Genomic DNA, 21,648 nt, shown 5'->3' on the forward strand with positions numbered 1-21,648 from the left:
AAAGAATTTGACAAAAGTTGCCGAGTTTTTTCAAGGTATTTTGCAGTATTTAATAACGCTGCTTTTTCCATCAGAACTAGTAAAGAGACAGAGAAAATTAAAATCGTAACTCGCAAACGGTGCAGCGAAACCATTCGGAACTTTTTTGCGACGATTCGCGAAGTCGCAAAGAATAATTTAACAAATTGTCATCAACTTCGCTGCCTTTCAAAGTAGTTCCAATGTATGCTTAATTGCCTCTCGACAATTTCTGCGCTTCTGTACAGCGTCCCGAATCGAAGTTGCAAAAGTTAGAGAGAAGATGTACGAGATATCGCGTGTCTCGGGAGAGTCGAAAAGGCGCGAGGAGACGCCAAACGGAAAATAGATCGAGAGACAAGGAGGAATAGAATGACCGACGAATTCGTAGGAACCTTTTAGTCCCGGCGGGCCACGCCAGAACAGATTATCCGTCCATTATTTCGGGGTGCGGCGCGGGCGGAGGATCGGGTGGAAAATCGGTCGGAGGGTGCATCGAACGGGAGAGGTTCGACGGGACGCGAGCGGATCCCGCGAGAAGCGGCATCCCGGTGAAAGGAACAGGGTTTTTCGTGGCGGCACGCGACGAGGATAGCTTTTAAACGCGCACCCTGAGCCCTCGTTATATTCCGGCGTGCCGCGTTCGATTCGTTTCTGTCGCTCGAAAGGATGTAATTAATATCGTCGCTCGGCTTTCGAATTTGCGACTGCGCGCATTCCTTCTCGCTCCCTCTCTGTATCTCGCTCTGCCACCCTCTCGCGCGGGGGTGGCTCTCGTCGTCGAGGTTCGAGCCTCTCAGTCGTGCCGAGAACCCGCTTCGTTGCGGGGTAACTTCCTTCCTCGGTAAGCTACCTTACGGATTTCGCGTTCTCGGGAACGCTTCCTCGAGCGAGTAGCTTCGAAACGAGTCTCCCTCTCGTTCGGTTTCCGAACGCCGATTCGCGCTCGAGATCGTTCGTTCGTTCGCGCGATCCGACCACGCTCGCGGCTCGACACGCGCGGCCAATTAATTAGGAGAAGAAGTCGTGTAACTTTCAGCGAACGTGTCTCACCGCGAGTTCCCAGGCAAATAAGACCCTTCGAGACCGTGTTCGCGCCGCCGAAGAAAAGAAGTGACCGATCGATCCCGGTAATAAGGGAACTTTCGCGCTGGTACGCTCCGAAGGGACGCGGCGAATCCGTGGAAAAAGGGTCCCGCCACCCTAAGGAGAAGAAAGTGGACGACCCTTCTTCGAGCTCCCTCCCAAGACCGTGGAAACTCTTTTCACGAGAAAGAACGATCCTCTCGGGAAACCGTCGGAGCGGATCGGAGAACCGTAAAGAATCGAGAGCGTCGAAGAGCAAACGAGTAGCTTCGCTTTTCGCGTTGCCCTCTCGGAGAGGACGGCGAATCGTTCGCGACGATCAACAGTTTGGGAGAGCGTTCTCGTCGAGAGGATAAAATAGCCCGATCGTGTTTCTCGATCGTGAAATTTCGTCGACGCACGAGGCCGACCGAGCCACGCGGTATCTCGCAACGGTAATTAAAGATACAATTAATGGCCCGACAATTAAATATAATTAACTCGAGGGATAGAATACGTGGCGTCCGCTTGCCAATTAGCGCATTAACGCCTTATCGGACATCGACCGATCGTCTGACCACGGTAGTTCGGTTCGATCTCGTCCAGACAATAAAATCGCCGTAATCGTTCGAGCGAGACGGACGGACGGAGAAAGAAAGCGAATCCTCTTCGAGCAAGAGGACGCGAGAGGGCGCGTAACGAGGCTCGATCAACGAGCCAACGTTTTGGACGTCGTTCGACTATTTATCCGGTCACGAACCTCCGATTTCCCCGTTTCGAGTAGATTCGCCGCGCACGAACACGCGCCAGAAGAGGAGAAAGTTACCGGAAGAGTTCGAACTCGAATCCTCGAGCGAAACGACTAGGATTACATGGTCGAGAAAAGAAGAAAGGAGACTGGTTCCTCGCTCGTGTCCCGCGAAAACGGCAAACCCGAACTCGAAGGCTGCACGAGTGCCCTTCGCGGTGTGCCGCTTCGCGACATCCTGTAGAGGACGCGCGAGCCGAGAGGAGAGCGAAGGACGAGCGCGGAAGAGGACGCGGAGAATGGTGGCAGCGAACTCGTGACAAACGGGGCTTCCGCTCAGGATCGAAAGGTAAGTCGCGCCACGGCGAGGACGTAGCTTTATTAGTGGAAACGACTCTCTCCGTGTACACCGGCAAGAATTGGAAAAGGAAGCGGGGAACGGGAAGCAGACTCCCACGGGAAATGCCGACGTAGCCCGAGGCAGAAATTTCTTTATGCGCGGGTAGCTGGCTTCGCGACCTTTCGCTCGTCTCCGAGGAATTTCTCGGTCTATTACTTTCTAACCCTCGACCGTGAGGGTTTCCAAGGTATCGTTCCCCGGTAATAGTCTCGCGTTATTCTTTCCTTCGGATTCGAGCGTATCGCGTTACGCGCCTAGCTTCTTGCCTCCGATCCGTTAATTAGGCACTCGGATTCGTGGATTTATTTTTCCTCTTCGCGGATCGATGAACGTTTAACGAGCTATGCGAGATCTTTATGTCTTCCTTGTTTCGCTTTACGACGCGTAAACCGAGTTAACGTGTTCGGCGCAGTGAAAATGGATGCGCGTGGTCAGACACGTTGAGACTCTAATTCGGCATTTCAACGCCATTCGACACATCTCGTAATTTGCGATCCGAATGTCTGTAATATACAATGTTTACGTACTACGTGGTTCCCAGTCACTGCATGTTAAACGTGTAAATAATACCATATATATTTAACAATAATTTCTGCGAATTACCGTTCGGTATATTTCATGCTTTCATCCATTTTTGATAAATCATTCGGCATTTCGGTATCGATGAGAATTAATTGGACAATAATGTCGGACTGTGGCTCGTCCAATATTCATCGATGAAATGCACCATGAACCGTCGAATACGCTTAGAATCATCGGATTAATTTTAGCACGAGATAACGGGCCAAAAATTGATTTAACGATGCAGCGTTACCCGTGTAAAATTTGCATATTCCCCTTCGAAAGACACCGTGATTCCTGAGGCAACAAAGTTCAACCAGCCTAACTCCTTGGACGTCGACGATTAATTATTTCGTCACCGATGTTGTTGCAAAGAGGTTATCGAATATCCCCGGAGTACTTAGTAACCTTACGCCGGTAGCGTCGGAAGGCCGGCTTTAACCGCTCGTAAAGCCGTGGAGAGACTCAGATTTTGCGAGTCGGCCGAGCAATTCCGGCGCACCTGCGTCCGTCGTCCACCAGGGAGTAGACGAAGAGGAAGCGGAGTCTGCTGGGTAGAAGAAGACGGAGGTTGGTTCGGGCGCGTTATTAAGGACCCCGTGTCCTCGCTCATTACGCCATCCGAGAAAACCGCCTCGTACGTTCCGGCTTATCTCCATTAGGCGAACCGGAATTACATAGATATCGTGTATTTAAGTGCGTGCCGACACGCGCGTGTATAAATACTCGCTCGCCGGCATGGGAACGATGCGAGAACTGTTGCGATAAGCGTCGAAAATTAAGGCCATCTTTAAGCGAACTTCGATCGGCCAATATTAACGAGAACGACTGCCCCGGTTGTACCGACGCAATCGAGGATTCGTTAAGATACTCGAAAAAGGAAGAAAAATCCGCATTCCTGACGACCCCATGGAAATTTCGGCCCGTAAAAATGCCGTGATTATTGCCCGACACGATCGGGGGAAGATAGCGCTCGATTATTTGATTACGATCGCGCTGCAACCGCGAGGTAATTAAGCTTCGAATGCGTATACTCTTGGTACGATCGAAATCGGTATATAAAATACGGCAAAGTAAACACAAAGCGCTGTTCAGAAATTTGTGAATGCGCCGGTAATCGATCGAGAAAATTCATCCGGTACAAAGTCTATGTAATCTAAGATCAACAAGATCTAACCTAACCACGAAATTAGGTTGCAACTGCTTACAAAAGGATGAGCCAAAGTTTGCGAGCAATCGATACCTTTGAAACTAGCTCCGGTGAGATTGATCCACGTCGATTAATTAATTCTGTAGCACAGGTAATCTTTTCTTAGGACCGATTTGCAGCTCGACGCATTCGCTTTCGACCGTTTCATCGTCCCCTTTCATTTGCTTAATGCACCTTCACCGTCAGAGATAGAGATTTTCTCGCGTAAATAAATAAATCCGACGGGAACCGAATCCGGGAACGGAAAGCGACTCTCGTGCGAGAGAAAACGTCTCGTCTGGAATTCCGTGATCGTGCAAAAGTCTCGTAAACAGACTCGTCACCCAACTTCGTTAATTCTCGCGGTTTTCGTCCGGAAATACTCACCTCGAAACCCGAGTACTCCGTGCGAACACGTCGTCGCTATTAAAATACGAATCGTAACGATAAACTTGGTCTATCGAAACAATTTGGTAATATGTGTGTTTGAGAACACGTGTTACGACATGGTTCATCCCAAAAATTGACCTTCTACCATCTCCCCCTGGGATACAAAGTATCTAAAATAATCGTTATCGCCAGCGGAAGCCTTGATCCCCGGAGGTGCAAAGGGGAGCGCCTTTAATCAAAAGCCTTTTCCACCTCCGATATTAGTCAACGTCACCGGAAGCCTCCTACCGTTCGCGTCATTATTTAATAGCCGCGCGTGGACTCCGCGAAACGAACAAGTTGCCACATAAATCATCGCTTTATCGTCGATCCGACTCGTTAGAGGTCTTTAACGTTCCGCAGAAAGAAACGAATTAATTAGATTTCTTTCGCGCCATCTCATACTCGGAACATCTCGATTGGAAGTTTTCTTTATGAAACTCGGAGCGAGTGAGTTTAGGAGACATTAGACGAGATCGAATCGCCGAGATACGATCGGTTCGTTATCGAGACTCGTTTCAACGGAGGGAATAATTAAGCTGGCTAGTAGCTGTTTCTGGCGGAATGCCCAAAGTTAACGACATCGAGAAACCGAATGGTAATGCAGTTGAACGTACGAGAAAGTGAACGTAATATCGAAAGGAAAAGCATGCGAGGATAAATTTTGTACACTTACATTGTAACGATGTAACGAGCATCGAAGGCAGACTGTTTAATAGCGGAGATCGTGTAGCTATCAGCAGAGAGTTGGCGTACGGAGGTGATAAGAAAAAAAGAAGAGAAGACGAAAGGTTCGAATCGTTCGATTTCGATCCACGAGAGTTATTTGAACGGCAACGGGGTAAATGTCCCGTGATGCAGACTGGAGACCAGCGTGGCGTCTACCATTAGCCGAAAACCAGTCGCGAAATATATCCGCTTCGAAAGAGGCGATGGAACGACTGGCGGAGCACGCCACGAAAGGGAAGCTCGATGGAAAAATGGGAGGGAAGGATAGACCGGAAACGACCCAGTTCTTCCTGTACCGCGCGTCAGATAAATTGGATCCGAGTACTTTTATCGTAAAACACTTCTCCTGTGTTCCAACGGAGTCGCGATGGTCCGGTCATCATCGGAGAAACTTTAACTTCGAATCCTGAGGCTGATTCGTCTGGCCGCGACAACCGACCGCTTCAAACGATCCCGCCCACTTCCTTGTTTTCTTCTTACGAGCCAACTTTTCTCGCCTTTGTTCGTCTTCTCCGTTCGCCTTCGCTGGATTACCGTTTTTATCGCTTCGCTGTAAGCACACGGTTGACGCGCGTCGGTGTGACATTCGTCGCGAACCAGCGCGAAATATTGTCTGGAATTTAGTAGCGATCGTGTAGACACGAGCCAACAGTTGTCAACAATGTTCGAGATGAAATAGGTGGATGCTCGAGTGTTGCCAATTCCCCACCGAATCACCTACTAATCCGCCGCTAAGTATTATTTACTGTCAACCACTGGTGACAAGTTGATCGAATTTATATCTCGTGCGGAGGTGGTCGCAAAAATATCCCACGATCGAATGTAACTCTACCACCTCTGGAGACGGTCCAAGTATCCGAGATCGGTAAGTTGAATACGAAAGGACGTTACACGTATCGTATCACGATATATCTAGTTGTAATTTTATCAGGCATAAATGTATGATATAAAGAGTGGATATTTCGAACGAATTATTAACGATACAAACGCGCAGCGAGTGAATTTTATTCCAGGCTTTTTCGCTCTGTACGAATTCGGTCGCGAAAAAAGCGAGCGCTGACGAGCGCGGCCGGGTCAGCAGTTGGCACCAGTCGGAATCTCCCATTTACGGTATTAGTTTTTACAGGAAGATGGATGCGCGCGAACAGATTGCCGCTCGTTTCCCGGTAATTATGCAAATGGTGTATCGATTACAGGTTAAAACGCGGACAAAAATCATACGAATCAGCGAGTCGTGCACGACGAGGCCGGTTATCGTGCATTACGGCTAACCCGTTAACATTGTACCCGGAAAAATCCTTAAACGACCCGATTACTAACGGGCGTTCTCGCCGTTGGGCGGTGAAGGGTGTATTTAGAATTTCAAATTCATCGAAAAACGTTCACGGAAAAACATTTTCGAGGAAATAACGCGGGGAACATTTTATGCTACTGTGACCACGAAACTTTTATTTAGCCTATCTCTTCTGAGAAATAAAGCAAATGTTTTAGCCGGATCGATAATTGATTAGCGGTTGCTGAACGAGGGGTGTCGCTGAGCCGTAAAAATCGGATTTACGTAAAAAACGGATAAAACAGTTTCGGTTTTTAAAAGAAATAATAGCGGGCGAAACGAGCCGATACTGTTCCAGTGTTTCTAATCTTCTCCGGCTACAAAACGCAAACATTTTGACGCGACCCCTCTGTCCAGAGGGAGGAAGAGCAGGAAAGGGTGAAAAAGGCAGGCTCAACCTCCGCAATCAAACAACGATCACGCCCCTTAATGACCGAGTGACTGCTGTTACTCCTTCGTTCGTTTTGGGGGTGGATCGCGGGGTTGAAACAGCTGCGAGTGACACCCCCGTTCCTCTCCACTTATACGCACCCCGTCGCGTAGTGTCGCTGCGTTACTTTCTCTTTCTCGCCCTTTCTCTCGGCCTTTCGCCGTTGTCGGAGCAGCGCGAGGCCCTCGATCTCCCAGCGCCCCGCACATAATTGCTACCACTACCGACATGTCTCACCCTCGCGACAGAAATTTGCATTATCGAGCCTCCCTCGCGTTCGCCAGACCCGCCCACGGGATCCTCCGTGCAATTATTAAGGAATCAATCACACGCGGGATTCGGGCCAATTCGCATTTCCGTCCTCGACACTGTCACGGATCGTGCCGACGATGTCGTACATTTTTATGCGATTTTATGGCGCTCCTCAAATTACTTCATCTGACGTTCAATTTTAACCTGTACGAACGCTTTGATTTTACGAATATTTCAACGTTCTTTTCACTTGTCTATTGTACGACATCGTCAAACTCCATGTCGAAAAATTTGAGAATTCTCGAATGAGATGCTACGTTATTTATTTTACGCTCGTCCCTCGCAATTCGAGAGTTAAATCGAAAGCGTCGGATCTCTCTCTCGGTGGGACGTCTGCGTCGGACGATCGAAAGGTGTGGCGGAGACGAAGGAAAGACGATTTTGGAACGACGTCGTCGAACGCGATTGCGCAAAGACAATGGTAGTTATGGAAATTGTCCCCATGGTCGTATTATCTAACTACCGACTTCCTCTTCGCTATCCTCGCCACTTTCCAAAATTACTCGAAGCCGCTCTGTTATCTCGATATATGTTCCTGATTTTATGGTTCCGCGCTGTGAACATCCCATTTCGATTTTGCAACGATCTAACCACCGATTATTACCAGTTCGACTACCGCAGTTACGTATTTGTGACTTTGATACCTCATTTTCTTCCTCGCGAGGGTGTTTAAAATCATTATACTTTCGTTACCTTTGCATTGAAGTATTTTACCACCTTTGACAGTATTAATCTTTTTGTACTACAATTCTTTATTTTATTTTTAGCAGCTTTTGTTAAATATCATAGTACATAATATTGTCAGAAGTGTTAAAATCAGATCAGAAAGTTTCGGATTTGCAAAAATTGGATACCAGCGTGTGAAGTGAAAATTGAATTATATTATTTCACTAGCAGTTCAAAGGCGACCATCAGCAGAGAGTTTAATTGCACCTAAAAATCGAGTTACCCGATCAAAGTAACATGTATCAGTAAATTTCGAGCGAAAAGAACACAATACCTTCCCTTTCGAAGGCTTTAGAAATCATACCCCCGACCGTTCGAACGAAATGAAATTAAAAAGAAGCAATAATATTTGCCGCGTTCGTTAGAAACGCTGCGAACACGACATCTGTCGCTCGGCGGGGGTTCGTTGAGCGTCGGGAGCGTCGATATACCATAGATTAGACGCCTACGTTGTGGCGCCTCACGCGCCTCCCCCATAGCTTCACGATATCGTGAAAGCCATGCACTGCCACCGTAGGGTAACGTGCTCGAACGAAACGAAACTGATATGTATGTAAATCACTCGCATCTCTATGTATGAGCCGGAAACGTTACGTTACCGTATATAATACTCGATTTCGTGTGTTTACACGCGCACGCGTGCCTCGGGCATGTTCTAATCGATCGATGAAATCGATGTTTCGTTCCTTCATCCCTCTTCCAAATCAACAAGTACCGTTTCACCTCCAGTTTCGAACATTTTTTCAAAACGTTCACCGTAAATTAGATCTTTCCTCGTTAATAAACATGCAGATACAACATGTAAATATTTCTGCGGTCTACTTGATATTTAGATATTTATGCAAGTACTTATGCTTCCATGAAATTTTTTCTCCCTCAACATGATCGAAGGTATAACCTTAGCATGCACATTTTGAATACTTTACAGATTCCGAATAATTTACATATTTCGTATTCTGGTACATGCAATATGGTTTACATATTTTTTGTATGCACCGCTATGTTATAAATGCATAAACTTCCGCAGTGTACTCGTAGCCGAAATGTGATTATATGCGGGGTTAAAGGATGAATTGTACACGAAATTTAAAATATATTCTCGCGTATAAATATTACGTTACATTTCCATTAAAAAATATCACGTAAAATGCGAAAGAGGAACGCTTGAAAAAATTTATTACATTTTAAATCGTCCGCTTTTGTAACAGTAATTAGATGAAGGATTTATACCGCCATGTAACTATCGTACAAACTGTATCGTATAATATTTATTTCGACATCCTGCGTTTTTATAGACACCCAAAAACCACAGAATTTTTTACGTCCCACTTTATGTAACATTCAAATGTTCCTGTGTTCAGGGGTTATGTGGAATAAAATAGACGCGTAGAGTATATCAGATCAATTACATTTATAAAGGAAAAATTAAATGGTGAAGAAACTATTGAAGAGTTCGGTGCTTACAAGAGCGCACAGTTAGAACTAAAAAATAAATGCTACGACAGTACATGCATCTATACCTGGAGCACTCGCAGGCCCCAGTCCCTAATTAAACAATAACTTCAAAGGATGGGGTATAAACATGGTCAATGCTTGAACTTCACCATCCTGCATCCAGAGGTTAATGTCCCAGCCTTGTTTGCTTGGAAAGTGAATTTCCATCGATTTCGTCCATTTCGGTTGCAAAACGAAAACTATCTCGACGCGTATGGATTTCGAAAACTGTTTGCCAAGTAAATTTGACCTTCGTCGGGGGTATCGATTGATCGAACGGCGGCTGGAGCCAACGTATATAGGAAGGTAGAGTTGTAGAAGCGTCGGGACGCGAACAATCGTGCACAAATCACCCGTAACCATCGAGCGCGTACCCATCAACCATTCCAGCGTGCAAAGCCGCGATGGATCCTTGCATCGCGGATCTTTTGTCCGCGGACAATCCTGTCGATTTCTGGCCTCGCGTACTTTCGCCAGCGTGTAAACGCGACGGGAGTCCCGTTGTCAACGATCCCGATTCACCGCGCGAAATTCCAACCCCTTCCGTAAATCAAGCGTCCCGTGATTTCCGACCACGAATGCTCCGCGTGTTTTCGTTGCTTGTTGCCGTTGCGCGTTCAAACATCGCGTTACACGACGAGGCTCTCGTTTCGCGACGTTCGGCAACGCGCTTACGACGGCGTTTCGATTACCCCGCTGAACACGCGCGATATCGTCGGTTCGACGGAATCGACGCTCTTACGCGTTCCGTGAATCGCGACCGTATCGAAACGCGTGTTTGCCCAACAAAATGTCAACTCCGCATGGATAACGGAGTAGGAGGATCGAATGTCCCAGAAACGTTACTCTACAAACACCTCGGAAATCTTTTAACCCGTCCGATTCTTTGCACGATATATCCTCCTCGCCTGATTTTTATCCGTCCGATTCTTTCGACGAGATATCTCGCGACTACGCGCTCTTTATTTCACGCGGGGTCTCGCGTTTCTCTTTATCAGTATTTACAACCCGGCGTAAATATAAAAAGAAAAATCTCGCAGTAAGAGAAAACATTACTTCTGGTTTATTGGAAAAATATTTCGCGCCAGAGAATATTGCCATCGAGGAAGGGATTCTCGTAAAAAAACTACTTCGTTTGAGACCTCGATGCGTTTCTGCAAATAACAGTTTTTACCAAGCAACGTAAAGAAACGAGATATTTTTTCGACACTGCAACAAAGCGCTATGAAATACTGTGTTTCGAAGAGTATCGTAAAAGAAAAATTAAATAAAAATATTTTCGAAAGAGCTTCTCTATCTCGTATTACTAATACGCGTAAAAATAAAATTAAACGAACGTTAAGAGGAACAACATGCATTACCGTAGGAAACGAGGGAAAAATCTGCCGTTTAACTGCCACATGCACGCGTTTCGAACGAACGGAGTTCAGTCACGAAGAGAATGTCACAGTAGGTAATGCGTGTCCGAAAAAGCCGGAACAATTTCATCGATGGAGCGTACGTAACGTACCGCGTACGTTCCCGTACGTTGCCCATTGGATCGGTAAATAACTTTCCAGTTACTCACGGTGCTTTGGGCGACTAACGAACGTGAAATTAACCGCGGCCATCCGCCAACCTGGGAAATAATCAAAGTAACGACGCTCGAATGCTCGAAATCGCATGGTCGTCGTCGGCAGCGCCGCCGTTGACCAGGACGCGGCGGTGTACACACGCTCACCCTGACAGTAATTATCGACCTCGTCAAAGACTCCCTTTTAACGCGACGGTACGCGCAATTAAGTGACATAAGCGACGACAGCCTGTCCCCGTCGCGCACCACTCTGATCCTCTTTTTAATCACGCCGGTTGGTCCTTCGGAACGTATCAAAAGATATCAAAGCAGCTAAATAATTTCCTCTCTTCGCGATCCCTTCCAATTTTCCTATTTATCCGGACGGTGATAAAGGATGAAAGAAACAGCGACGCACAAAAAATATTCATTCGCTCGAATACTTTGAGTATCTTTCGGTTTACGAGCAAGAAACGAGCGTAATCTCGGCCAGATGTAAAACCGTCGATCCAAGGTAAACACAGTCGTAGCTAGATGGATCGATGTTCCGTCGTCGAGACGATATCCCTATCGAGTCGCAACGTTTCGCTTCGCTCGGTAAATATTGCTCCTGGAGGCCAGTGAACGATTACGAGTTATCGGTTAGACACGGCGAGCGGGGGCGAGGCGAAGCGAGGCGTCGACTATCGTCTCGACGCGGCGATTCCCGGTAGTCCAATCGTTTATCAGCGAGTTCGCATGAGCGCACCTTTGTTATCGAAGTGCAAACGCGCGTGGCTCGATATCCGATCGTTCTTCGAGCCGTTACGCCTTCGGTACATTCCGATCGCGTCCTTCCGCGCCGTACCCGTCGTCGCCCGCTTATCAACCTGAATTTGTCGCGCCAGTTTCAAAATTCTAGCTGTCCACCCTTGGACGAAGCCTTTCGTCGCTCGAAGCGGGATTAAAAAGTGGAATACCCTCGTTGCTCGAGCACCCTTGGCTCGTTACGAAGGCGACGAGACTTAGCACACCCTTCGACGCGCTTTTCTTTCGGTCTATCGGACAAACGGCTTAAATAAACGCGCGTGATTGGATTCGATGTGTGCGCATCTGGCTACTAAACGTCGGGGGAGAGACCCACGTTATTTTTTTTTACGTCGAGACACGCCGAAAGAGCACACCCCCTTGGCCCGCTTTCTCCACCCCGTTCGAGTAGGCCTCGAGTAGGCCACTCGGAAGCACGCGGCTTCTTTCATGCGCAAATTCAGTCAGTGTCCCGCGACTACCGGCATCCCCCTTTTAAAATTGCTGCCAGCCACCGACCGCGTCGCACGATGACATTAGATTACCCATCCCTCGCGCCGTCGACCCCTCTGTTCCAGAGCACACCGAATGAGACTACTTTGTATACGATACCCTAGTCTCTTCTGAAACAGACAGCCGATTCGTTGATTCCCTCCTGATTTACTTTCGGCTTTGTCCTCGCGAGTACGTACCCCCGTTGTCGTAGCTCGCGGACAGATTTAGATATTTTCGAATTTGTAAACTTTCCTCTGAAAGTCCGAAACAGTATTAAGGTAGTAGGAATGTTTATCTTCCGATTACAAAGTTGCTCGATTCACGAGTTAACTCGGAAAGGTGCTTTAGCCCCCTTTTTGTCGCTCGTTGTTTCGAAATCTTTCGACGAAGTTGCGAGGTAAGAATTGCGTAGCTCGTTCGAGCGCGATAGAAGTTTCCAAAGTCACCGTGGGGTCTGAGGGGGCTGCGGGGAATTCGAGCTGACCAGAAAGTTACCGGTCTGAAAACTCCCGTCGGCGGTTTAGCCGAAGGAGAATACTGTAGCAGACAGCGAACGTTACTATAGTATAGTGGTATAGAGAGAAAGGAGCGTGCCAGGTTGATAGATAACGGGGTGGTCGTAGCCCCGGCTCGTACACTCGGGCCAACTTCGGCCCGCTGCCGATAAATTATTCGACGCGCTGTTTTCCGCCAAAGATTGTTTTCCCTTTCCCGCGGTGGTGGTACTCGGTGCAGCCAAAGAAAGAGCCACGCCACTCTCACCGGGGGAGATCGAGCCGAAGAGGGTGTAAAAACTGCGGGATTGCTGGCAGGGCGTCGACGATCAGGGGGTGGTTAATCCAATGTTATTCTGCCTCTCAGTCAACGACACACGCCACCCCTTGTGCGCGTGGCTCGCGTCGTCGAAAGAAGGGAGCCTTGCATTCTGCGAAACGACCTTTTACCTTTCTGACACGTGGAGATTCCTTCCAATATTTCGGACTCTCTTTCAAGGACTATGCGAATCCAGGGAAAATGGAGCGACTGTCGCATTTTTATCGAGGCGAAATATCCTTGCAAACATTTACGAACGCTTGATTTGTCCAGCAACTTTTTTCGAGACAACGAAAAGACATCGTTTTAGAAACGACCTGTAACGAATGCAGCAGCCGTGAAGTTTCACGGCACGATCGACTGGCAGCATTAACTTTCAGCGCAGAGTTATTTACCAGAAAAGCCAGGACGGGTGAAAGGGCGTAGAAAGAGAAACAGAACGAATCGATGTAAACGAGAGAAGAAGAGAGAGGGAGAATAAGAGGGGTAGTTGGCGTCGACGGCGTGCATTCCTCGATCTGGTTTCCTCCTGGGACCGAAAGGTAGGGTCGAGAGATATCGCAACAGAACTAATCAACGCGAGGCAAGAACGATTTCTCTCTCGTTCACCCCTGCTGCTTCGAATAAAAAATAGTTCCAGGCGATAATATCGCTGCCGAGAAGATAGACCCTTTTCTCCGACTCCCTCCACGTTTTACCCTCCCGCTTACTTCTTCCAGCGGATAGGCGCAAGCTGCGAATCCTCCCGGGACGCTCGAATGTGTCTTTAAGCCGCTCGAATATTTTCGCGTTCGAATTAACCTGGCTGGAAAATAAGCGCTCCCGAAGCTCCTTTCCGTGATCGTTAATTTCTTCAATGGTGAAATATCGACGAAAATCATTCTTCTTTTTCTTAATTTATGGCACGACCGGTTACCGTTCAACGGGTTATCCCTGTCGTCAAACGATTCCCGTTAACTAGGAAATTTGCTCGAAATGGCGGTAGGCGAATACGGGTCCGAGTTGAAATCGATTTTTTATTGGTCCCTCGATAATCGAGCGGGCGATTGAAGTGGGTCGCCGGGTCAAAACTTCCTGCTGGCTCTCCAGCAGGCCTCTCTTATAATTCTCTTTTCTCCTCGTCTTCCTTCCTCGCCTTGTTTTCCCCGACCCTCTCGACCTGCATCGTGCCTCTCCCGTTCACACGCTAATTCGTGACTCAGCCGAGCAATTAATCAAGTTTATTCGCGTCGCGTTCGCTCTGCTGGCCGGAGTTTAGTCAAGTTGATCGTTGCAATCAACGAGCCAGTAACTTGACGATAACTTAAGCCACGAAAATCTCTTAATGCGTTTCGACATTGTTTTTAACGATGTCGTTTCGAAGAAAAACAGGTCTTTCGCTCTGGAAAAGAATTTCATAAGCTACATTTCTAAGCATTGTCTCGGAGGTGTCACTTAATTCTTGAACATCCTAAATTTGTTAGCGCCATCCATTGTAGTCGTAGGATTTGGAGGAGAAATATAACGGCGCTTTTGATCCCTAATTTAACATCTAGCGAAACGATGCGTGCGAAAACGGATGTTACATGCCAAGTAAACACGGTCGTAAACTTGTTTACTCGATCCGAAAATCGTAGCCCAGGAATACTCTGATATGAAGGTGCGACAGAGCACAAAGTTAGAAGGAGATTAACGAAAGCATTACGAAATGAAGCGTGTCAAATTTCATGGCACACGAACGATCCACGGTGCGAGTGGAGTAATCGTTTCAGAAGCGGGTTGAAGCAGAAGAGAATTCAGTTAGGCAACAATTACCAGGGTGTAGGTAATCGTGGAGGGTATACGAATGACGTGGCTGAACTCTGACATCTAGGGACACTCGAGACGTCAGCTGCTGTTTGTTAAACATCGCTCAAAATGTCAGGATGAACGCGCCTCCCTTGTCCCGAAGAATTTCACTCGGAGCTTGTTCCTGCGCGCGACTTCATCGATCGACCACGACCTCCCGTAACTTTCCTGCCTCTTAACGCTTCGATTTTTCTTTCGTGATCATTCTTCCCTTAGATGTCATCGTCAGAGTTCGAGTTCGGCTTCACTTTTTTACCGAGTCGTTCGACTTTCGGAGAAACCGCGGAAAAATGACGAAACTTTTCGGAACCTGAATTGCCTGATCGTGTAAGGGCTATGGCGTGTTCCACAAAAGTTTTTCTTTAGAAAAATTAAGAATCGTTTCTGGATAATGTGCACGGGGTAATAGATGGTTTTGCGACTTTCTGACTAACCGTTGCAGTTACAAATATTACTGGTTAATATATTAAGATATCTGCTGTAAAAAATGTATGCGTCGATCGAAAAGCTTGATTTATTACACCGTAACCGGGGTCTCATTCTTTCTAGTCAACGTGTATCAGCAATGACTTCAAAACGTGTTTTAGACTCGGTTAGAGACGCTATCGCGAGGAGACCGGATCAACCGGTCCGCATTTTTACCCATGGAAATATCGAGTCGAGCATTAGTCTCGGTAACGCGAGCTTCATTAATAAAACGATACGTCTAATCGACGTTCTGTCGAAGCTCGTTCTTCGAGATGGAAAATCGACGAAAAGCATTCGCGTGATCGATTAAAAACTTTCTGAACAATCTTTGAGATGTTTCTTCGCGGTTTTGACGCCCCCGAAGAGTACACTCGAGCTCCGAGTCGTTAAATATTTGTCAATAAATCGAGAGGAAATCTGAACTGGAGACTTTAGCAGATTCTACTCGTCGCTTCGGAAAATCGATACTTGACCCAGTTATCGAACACCTCGAGACAGCGTCGGATTATGTTTTTATTCGATAATCTATAATCTAGGCTCTAGGTACGTAATTGTGGACGTGTGAAACATTTTGTTTGCGACGATCGAAAAAATTTGAATAATTTATGAACGAATAAAGTAATACCGGTCATAAATCGTCGAGGTGTCAGTAGAATTTTTGTACGCTACCTTTGCTACCTATAAATTCGCAGCGGGTAGGATGGATCGTACCCATGGCACAATTTAAAATTCAACGATGAAAATAAACAACGTAAATCTTTCGCGAGTCTTCGAACAGAGAATGTCGCTTCGGCGAAACGAGGTAGCGACATTTAATTCGAAAGTAATCGGGCAGCCGATACGTTTTAGTAGAGCTTTTCCGTGTAGTTTGCGCGTTCGTTGACAAAGGAAAAATCGTGATGGCGGATCGGCGAAGACACGATTCCAACGTAAGAACCGGGAGGCGAGACCAGTGCCGTAACCAAAGGCAGCCACCATCTGCCGACACTATTTTATAAATATTTATACACGTCGCGGCTTGATATATTTAGTCGTCGCCCGTGCGGTTCCCGTGGAATCCCGGAATGAAGAGGGCAATACTTTTCCCGGACAGTAGTCGGAGAGGTCCGCGGTATTTTTAGCGGTGTTTCAACTTTTTCCTTGCTTCTCTTTTCCTCCGGTCCGAGTTACACCTCGTTGTTGCCACTCGTTTTCCTTTTTTCCAAGGCTGCTCGTTTGTTTTTCGAAAGCCTTGGCAAAACAATTACGGCGATCGATCCGTCAGCGGAGTGACGAACTTTTTATATCGTATTTGCTACAAATCTATTCGACCAAAATTCACCTAAAATCTTGAAACAATTGAAACGTTTGGTTAGCGTGTTGGTACACGCGGAAAAGTTGGAAGCAACGGCTATCTGGCGTTGTTGCTGGTACCTTTGGTTGCTGCTTTATCGTGGGTGTGTGTGCTCATTAATAATTTATGTTCGAGTAACCGTTACGTGTACCGGACGTACCGTGTTCCGTCCTGACTTTACCCACGCAAATGCCGGAGCATCGGTGTACTCGAATTTCAGATGAGAATTTTAACCTGGAGCCCGTAATTTTTCTTATCCACGAAACTGGCACGATGGAAACGATAGCTGGCTCGCTTCTGTAGTCCATAAACGCTCGGATCGCTGCACGAATTTCGCGATAATTCAAACGTCAACCCCTTCGTTACGCTCTCGTTGCGATTACATGCTCGCTACCGTTAAACCGGAACTCCTAACGTTCAGCGAAAGAATTACTTGCTTGCTTTTTTCCTTCGCGATAACACGCGACGACTCGCGAACCGCTCGAATTCTTGCGATATTAGATTTGCGACTAAACTTGAAATAGTTGGCCAGCGTTTCTTTCTTAAATTTGAGAAAATTTTCTTTCTATAACAAAGTACGAGGGTTTCACCCCTCGGTGCATACTGCATTCCTGCACGGCGTACTTTCCTTTCCAATAAACCGTCGGTCCTTCCGGCCAATCCCGCTAACGTTTCCGCGCGATTTATTCGCACGCTAGTCCACCGGAGTTTCGAAGGCCTATATTTCATTTTTAATATCGCACGTGCGCCGATATATCTCGACGCCGTTGCATCCGACCGACCAGGAGAATCGTTCCGGCGGATCGAGAGATTCGAAGCAGCTTCGTTCGTTATCGATCGCTGTTTTATTTTTTTATATTTCCTTCTCATCCTCGACAAACACCGCGCTCTGTTTTTTTCCGATTTTCCAAAGGTCATCGGTTCCGAGCGCAAAGTGACCTCGTAAAAACCTGGATAAATATTTGTTCATCTTGTTATACGTAAAGTACTGTTTCAATTTGCGTCGCGATCGATAAACGCGGCGAAAAAACGAGTTCGTGCGATCGGGTTGCTCGATAATCGTATCCAATTAAGTTCTACCCTTCTTCTCGGTTTTTCGGCCATCGACCGCCTCGTTGCGGATACTTTTCAGCGGAGTTTGCATTCGGAAAGTGTTTTTCTGGACGAGCGAAGCGAGATTCGTCCATTTCAGTGACGGGCGGTACACAAGCTTGCAAAAAGATCATCGAATATCGATACGTAGTTATTTTTGTATTCTTTCGAAGAACGTTCTAAACCTTCTTTAACGAGGCTAGTTTGCTTAGCTTCGTGGATTGAATTTATTCGAAAGGAATCAAAAGGCGAACACGCGTACGTGCAATTAAGGCGGCAGCGCCATCGTCGATGAATTCGGTGTCGCGGAAACTCTTCCGATATGAACGTCGTGATTGCGAGCTAACGAGCCCCGATTTCCAAGCACCGGCCAACTCGGTTGCCCTTTCGTTTTCCCTTTTCAATCAGGATGCTCGCAGTAATTACCAAATGGTAATTTTCCCCCGATCTAACGGGGAACATTGCAATTAACGGGCTCGGGAAAGTTTCGGATGCATCGGAACGCGTCGAATTTATCCACGTTGTTCAAAGATAATACCGCGATCTTTTTCGTCGCGAGATTAATCGGAAATATTACAGACAGGTAAATACATGACCCGTTAAACTTTTATATCGTTCGATACGTAGGAAGATAAACCTTAGCAACGTTTAATAAAGTGATTCGTATCAATTCTGTCGACAATAGCGACACTTTATTAATATCGATCTTGAGCGTGGATATAAATCGAAACGAGTGCTCGAAGAACCGATAAAAACTGTGTAGAGGAACAGGGGTTCGAGTGTTTTCGACTTTCCCGATCGTTAATCCGCGGGAATCCGCGACTGCACAGCGATCGTAGGAAATTAATCCCCGACAGAATAATTCTCTCCGATCTTGTATTTTTTTCTTTCTTTCGGTGCCTCTTCCGGGGAAGTTGGAGCACAAGGAAGCTTTTTGTTCGAACTTAATCCCGGCAACGACGAAGGCAAGTTTCCCTTTAGCTGTGCTCGAGAGAAGAACCATCGGAGACTTTAATTTCGACTTGGCGAACGGGGGCGGTACGGTGGCGGCGACTAGCGTCGGTAGTCGAGCGCCTCCAACTTTTCATCCCCGAGCCATTACCGGATTTTGAGCACGCTTTAATCTCGCCGTTTACGTGGAATAATCGCGAGACGCCTCGAGGATGCGCGTTAAGCTCATATTTTTATAGAGCAAGAGACTTAACACGGACTCGCTCGAGCGTCCTGTTATTTATCGCTCGACATTTCGCCGAGCGAGAAAAACGAGAAACGGTTATTGATCGATCGGCGTCGCGACTCGGCTAACGCGAAATTTCATCCCGTTTTTGCCCCGGGATCCGTTCAACTTTCGGCTCGATACTCGGCTCGAATAATTACGAGTTGTCGGGGGAAATTTGTGCAACCGCATCTCGAGAGTATATATGTTTTGGTGGAAATACGGCAAACGCCGGAAATATGCTGTTTCAAGCAGAACCCGGCTGTTTCGTCATCAAACTTCAAAATGCAATTCGAGATTTTCACTTACCGTCGGGGGCGAATCCGCGGATTACGACGCGGCGGAAGAGGAAGAGGATTTGGATCGAGTTTCCTTTGGCATCGGCCGCGTGTCTGAAACACGCGGAAAAAAACACACCGGGTTTTAAACAATTTCATTATTTTCGGCCGAGCGCAGCTGCACCGAACCGCGAACGGAACGAAAGTGATTTCACGGCGGCGACGTACGCGAAATCGGTTTCCCGTTAAATGGAAAAGTAATTGACTATAAAAACAATTGGCTGCACCGAAAAAGGTCTCGCGAATCGATCTCCGTGGATCAGTTTTCACATCAAATCGAAACGGTATTTCATTTCCAGGGTATAATTTGCCCTTTCTATAATTTCAGAATGGAAATTGCACATTTTCACCGGTTGACCAAATAATGGCGTAACTCTAGCCGTCTGAAGCAGTACCGATAATATTTGCAGCAAGGTACGTTTACAACGATAACAACCATTGTGTTATAATGGTACAACGCCATCGATGAAAAGCGCAAGATAACGCGAGGAGGAAGCTCTTTTATCGAGAATACCCGATTATTAAATCCACGCGAGGGATGTCCTTTATCAACAAATATTTACTTTTCTTTGAATCGAAATCTGTAAAGACCGGAAATGTTTCTTCGTCGGATGTCGTGCCGATAAGAGACGGAATTCACGGCAGATGATTTTCTTCGTATCTGAAAAGTAACACGTATGTCACAGTTTCGTTAGCCTCGTTTGAGCCAGCTGCACCTATACCCGCGTTTCATCCCGCATTCCCAATTGTCGACGTCCGAATTATTGACTCGTTTGGTCGGCCGCGAAATTCTGGTCCCCGAACGTTCCGCAAAGGTGGCACGAATTGATATGGCTCTGGGCGCAATTAATCTAATGCGCGAACGAATATCAGCTCCATGGAACGGATGAGCCCCCGCAACCGTGCCATTTGTATTTCCGTACGACCGCACCGATGTCCGCTTTGTGAAAGCTATCCGTACGCGTCCGTGATCAAGGTATCAGACACGATTTTATCCGACGAAATCTGTGCCAAGCTGTCCAGCTGATTATCCAATCGACGAATAACACGGTTAAACAATATAGCTGTTCCGATATGACGATCGTATTGCTAACGGTCGCGGGAAGAAGCGGACCGGTAAATGAAATATGCATGGACGCATGTGAAACCATCGGAGTCTTTCGGGACACGGTCTCGCTGCAACCGTGAAAAATTCTGACATGACCTATTTCGTCCACCTAACCGAGTGTTTCGGCCAAATCGGACTTTTATGGTGTTCTCCATCCTCGAGCTCCTCGCACACGATATAACCTGCTTTCTCGAAAGCAATTTGTACACAGCTTTTGACGAGTTTAAAACTTTCGAAAAACTTCCGAGTATAAAACATTCGAAAGGATTAAAACCAACGAATTTACCGCTGAGGGATGTTCTCGTGTCTCCATTAATACTCGAGAGGGATACTCGGCGGAAATTAGTCGCGCGAACAGCGACGGTCCAAAGAGAGGAAAGCAGAAAAGGGAGCAGCGAGTTATACGTCTACATGGCCGATAGGACATCGTTTCGGAAACGGCGAGATTTAAATAGCAAGCGCTTTCGAGCCGGTGGACGCGGCTCGCGAGATAGAACGTGCTGCGCGAACAATTAAATTCGCGCGGACACAAAGTGTAACCGATGTGAGCGGTCGGCACAGAGAGGCGAAAATGGTTTCGCCGCAAAATTAGTGGCCGCACGCTGCAAGCGAATCCGGTGTTCCGGCCAGAGTGTCGCGACTACTCTTTCTCTTTTTGCGATCGCGGAAACGCGAAACGGAGGAGCGCGCAGAGGAGAGGGCGCGAACGTTGTCGAGGAAATGGCGACGAGTTAGCACTTACTGTCAGCTTCGAATATTATATAGGAGCGCGGCTGGCGTTGTCGGAGCGTACACGGCTGCATTAATATCGCCGCGTTAACGCCGCGTCGCTACGCCTAGCATCCCTGGATTTTCGAGATGTGTGCGCTCCGATAACGGGGGGACGCGCGTAAAATCCCAACAGAATCGAGCGGCACAGCCGCTACTGATTTCCCGAGCGGATTCTCCGCGCCATCGGCCACCGCGTCGCGGATGATTTAAAAGCCCCGTGTAATCGACGGAACCGCGACTAACCAACTTACGTCTGCTGCGTTGTCTGCGGAAAATATTTTCCCCTTCCTTGCGATCTCGTTCCAATTTCCACATCGATTCGCCGTTAGTCGATACAGATAATCTGTACAGGCAATCGCACAGTATCTAAGATAACGTTACATAAGGAGATATTTATTTTGCTTAAAATGACAGG

The 21,648-nt window shown here is 47.2% G+C and overlaps 1 protein-coding gene across 2 annotated transcripts in view; it reads left to right on the forward strand.

Moving 5' to 3' along the window:
• The first annotated feature begins 819 nt into the window (after window positions 1-819).
• Window positions 820-21,648, forward strand: part of pxb (putative Hedgehog signaling attenuator pxb) — a 214,997-nt gene continuing 194,168 nt past the window's right edge. For both annotated transcript variants that reach the window (XM_076536018.1, XM_076536019.1), the window contains exon 1: window positions 820-2,180. The gene's annotated coding sequence lies outside the window, so the exon portion shown is untranslated. The remainder of the gene's footprint in view (window positions 2,181-21,648) is intronic.

Source organism: Megachile rotundata, chromosome 10, assembly GCF_050947335.1.
Source record: "Megachile rotundata isolate GNS110a chromosome 10, iyMegRotu1, whole genome shotgun sequence".
NCBI classification, from domain to species: Eukaryota; Metazoa; Arthropoda; class Insecta; order Hymenoptera; family Megachilidae; genus Megachile; species Megachile rotundata.